This window comes from Lolium rigidum, chromosome 5 (assembly GCF_022539505.1).
Source record: "Lolium rigidum isolate FL_2022 chromosome 5, APGP_CSIRO_Lrig_0.1, whole genome shotgun sequence".
NCBI classification, from domain to species: Eukaryota; Viridiplantae; Streptophyta; class Magnoliopsida; order Poales; family Poaceae; genus Lolium; species Lolium rigidum.
In genome coordinates, this window is record NC_061512.1 from 245,505,980 (window position 1) to 245,510,660 (window position 4,681).

Sequence of the window (4,681 nt, forward strand, 5' to 3'; positions counted from 1 at the left end):
AGCTGCTGCAATGGTCGTCGTCTTCGAGTCTCGTCTTCTCCAAGAAGATGGTGGTGGTGAAGTGGGAGAAGGGCAGAATGGTGGAGCAGTACATCCGTCGCTCCTGCGATGCATAGCCGTATGCCTTCGGCTTGTCGATGTCCGATGATGAAGATGTGGGTGGCCTTCGCCTCGTCGGTGCCAGGCCTGGTGGTGTCCGCCTTGTTGGTGTCGGACTCGATGACTTGACTTTGCCTCGTCGGCAAAGCAAGTGGTAGTTTGCTTCATCGGAAGAAGACAATTCGGTGGAGTATTACTACGCCTCGTCGGCGCATGGATGATGTTGACGTCGATGATGATGTTGATGTAGATGTTGGAGTAGACTCGATGATGACCCTGGAGAGCTTGACCAGTGCATACGTTGCAGGTGCCCGCCGGCTCGCGGCGGTCTGATGCCACGCGTAAGCATCGGTGTGGACGACGCCCTGCCTCAGGGGACTCGATCCGTGTAAGTCGGCGTGGACGGCGCCCCGTCGCGAGGGGACTCCGTGTAGTTGTTGATGTAGACGGTACCCCCCCGCGAGGGGAATCCGTGTAGGTGTCGATGTAGATGGTGTCCCTCAGCGAGGGGACCCCGTGTAGGTGTCGATGTAGACGGTGTCCCGCCGCGAGGAGACTCCGTGTAGGTGTCGATGTAGATGGTGTCCCTCAGCGAGGGGACCCCGTGTAGGTGTCAATGTAGACGGTGTCCCGCCACGAGGAGACTTCGTGTAGGTGTCGATGTAGACGAAGAAAAATAGAGATAAGAGCGAGAGGGCCCATCGCCGAAGTAGACGGGGACACACATCGCTTTGAAGCATGTGTGCCCGGTGGTCACCAAGTGCACTGCCGTCGAAAGTGGCAACCTTAAAATGGCACGGGTCAAACATGGTGGGCATGCAGCGTCCCGACGAAGGGAATCTGACACGCACCACAACTCCAGCATTAGCTTACGACCTGAAGAAGCGAAGACCTCAGACAAGTTCATTGTGCATGAACTTCTGACAACACGTATGCATGTATATCCATAATCACATGAAAAGAGCCTTAGCTCTATTTCTGCAACGGGTACATGCTCATAGCATGCACACGTCTGAGCATAGCACCATCCGGTGCATATGGCCGACGTACTCCTGGGTATGCGCGGCGCGCGATGCAGATTCGCCAGTGGACAACCGACTGGCTCCCAAGGTGCAGCGACTCTCTGGACAGCGACGATGATGACCGCATGTCACTATCGAGCTGTGCGTATACAGGCTCATGACAACACCATGTACGTGTGTTTGACGGTGTCCCGGGGACTCCACAGAGTGTGCCCCCAGCCGAAAAACTTAACGATGGACTGGCTAGGTTCCGCTGTTCTCGAGAAGACGCGGCGGCGATTCGCCGTCTCCATGAGACATAGACGGCGCGCCGTCCTTCGGCTCAGCCATGAGCTGTGCCATGGGGAAGTTGAATCGTCGAGGTGGAAAGGACGACAGCCGCTGCGACCATGCCATGGACGATCGCAACTGCGATCGGTGAGCCACGACCTGCCAACGGCGCCTCCATTGACGACACATATCGTCCCTATCGACGAGCGTGCCGGGCCTCTAGCGGCGGCACACAAGCGTGTGGCGGGCTCGGCACCACCCGGCGGCATGACCAACGTAGTGTGAGAGGTAGATGAGGGCGGTCGTAGATCGGCGATCGCCGACCCATCGACAACACTCTGTCAACGGCACGGATAGTTCGCGGGAGCACCGCGGGATCATATGGTGACACGGCAACCACTACATGGCACCATGCACGGTGGAAATCTTGGACGAGGAGGACGGTAGTCGCGACCGTACCATTGGACAGCCGTGGCCGCTATCCGGCAAGACGCCTCTCGACAACGGCGCCTGCATTGGGGGAGCCCATCGTTCCCAGCAGCGAGTGTGCCGGGATCAACATCACCACCTATGGCGGCGGCGAACGGGCGAGTGCCAGGCTCCGCGCCACCCCGGCAGCGTGGCCGAGTTAGTGTTCGAGGGAGGGCAGTCGTAGATCGGCGATCTCCGACCCGTCGATGGCGCATCTGTCCGGGGAGCGCAGGACGTGTGTGACGACGGCTGCCACACTGCTCCGCCTGAGCTGCAGTACGTGCCGGTCACTTGTCGCACAGCCGGAACGTGACTCCAGCTCGAGTGCGTCCCGCTTCTCCTTGCAAGATCTGATACATGAAACATAAAAGAGCAAAAGGGTGAGGAGTGAAGAAGAGGATAGTGCAAGCTTTTGGATGTGCATGCGTGGCCATGCACAATGCCGCCTCCTAGTAGACTCTGGATGCACTTGCTTTGTCGCCGTCATGGCGTCATCAGTCGCGACAACGAGCCAGACGCGAAGCTGCAACCAGGTCGTGGTGGTGGCCTCCAACCAGGTCATCGTGGTGGCGTACGTCGCCCCAGCTGCCGACGCGTCCGATTACATGGCGAGCAATTGCCGCCTCGAGCGCCTTGCTGCTTGGCGATGCCTTCCCGGCGCCAGCCTCGGCCTGCTCCCGGCCTTAGCCTGTAGAGCCCCATGCTCGGCCTACAGGCGGGAGCGGCGCGCCGCCGCTGGCTCCTTCTCCTGCACGCGTGCGCTGCCGCCATGGGCGAGCGAGGCAGCCATCCCGGATATGGGGTCCCTCCTCTGGGGTTTCCTCGGTTTTTTGTTTGAGGTTGGGTGTATCTTTATATAGGCAGCAGCAGGCATAGGTCGGTAGGGTTTGAGGAGGAAACCACACCCGTCCGTGTGCTGTCGCCCAGATCGCTCGGCTGTGATCCTGTCGTGAGCTGCAAGTTGATTGATCATGTCTTTGCTAGCACGTCTGGATGGATCAATGTCTCAGCGTATAGCCCATATGGGCCAAGACTTTGCACCTGAACATGGAATCCCCTCACGTGTACATTAGATATATTATTAGCACAAAATATCGTCAAACAATCCGATGGATAGAGAATACTATGTCATGTTAATTATCAAGTTATTATACATGTGTTGTTTATGATCTTGCATGCTCTCCGTTTCTAGTAGAGGCTCTGGCCAAGTTTTTACTTTTAACTCCAAGAGGGAGTATTTATGCTCGATAGTGGGTTCATGCTCGCATTGACACCTGGGACGAAGTGATGTAAAGTTCTAAGGTTGTGTTGTGCTGTTGCCACTAGGGATAAAACATTGGCGCTATGTCCGAGGATGTAGTTGTTGATTACATTACGCACCATACTTAATGCAATTGTCCGTTGTTAGCAACTTAATACTGGAGGGGGTTCGGATGATAACCTCGAAGGTGGACTTTTTAGGCATAGATGCGGTTGGATGGCGGTCTATGTACTTTGTCGTAATGCCCAATTAAATCTCACTATACTTATCATGTCATGTATGTGCATTGTTATGCCCTCTCTATTTGTCAATTGCCCGACCGTAATTTGTTCACCCAACATGCTTTTATCTTATGGGAGAGACACCTCTAGTGAACTGTGGACCCCGGTCCATTCTTTTAATACCGAAATACAAATCTGCTCGCAATACTTGTTTTTACCGTTTTCTCTGCAAACAATCATCTTCCACACAATACGGTTAATCCTTTGTTACAGCAAGCCGGTGAGATTGACAACCTCACCGTTTCGTTGGGGCAAAGTACTTTGGTTGTGTTGTGCAGGTTCCACGTTGGCGCCGAATCTCCGGTGTTGCGCCGCACTACATCCCGCCGCCATCAACCTTCAACGTGCTTCTTGGCTCCTCCTGGTTCGATAAACCTTGGTTTCTTTCTGAGGGAAAACTTGCTGCTGTGCGCATCATACCTTCCTCTTGGGGTTGCCCAACGAACGTGTGAAATACACGCCATCAATGCCAATGCCGAACATGCACGCCGTTGTGGGCATGGCCACGGGGCCCCGCTATGCTGGACGCCACAGACCACCGCGAGGTCTTTCCCTTCGCCACCACACTCCCCTAGCACCCACCTATACACGCCAGAAAGGAGAGACACTAGTTTTCTCTACATTGCTCGCGTTCGTGTCCGACACCATCAGTCAAAGTGTTGAGGTAGTCGTCGATGTCCTTGATACGTCCAATTTGCATCACTATTTTATATCATAATTTGCTGTATTCATTGATATATTTCATATTGGGACACAATACTTATGTTATTTCATCTATTTTGCATGTTTCATGATTATTTGGAGATCGCGCACCGGAGCCAGGATTCTGCTGGAAAAAGCATCGTCAGGATGCAATATTTCGGAAGATCAGCTGTGGAAGGAAATTACACCAAAAATCCTATTTTTCCAGATGACGAAGGAAGCCAGAAGGGGGAGCCAGCTGGACCCAAGGTGGGCCCAGACCATAGGGCGGCGCGGCCCATGGCCCGGCCGCGCCACCTTGTGGTGTGGGGGCCCCACAGCCCCTTTCGCCTCCTTTTCTTCGCGAAACCCTTCGTCCCGAAAACCTAAGCTCCGCAGGGTAGGTCGCGAAGAGTCACAGCCGCCTCGCGGGGCGGAGAACACCAGAGAGAAAGAGCTCTCCGGCGGGCAGGAATCCGCCGGGGAAATTCCTCCCGGAGGGGGAAATCGACGCCATCGTCACCGCCATCGAGCTGGACATCATCTCCATCACCATCACCATCATCTTCATCATCATCACCTCCGTCTCCACCGCA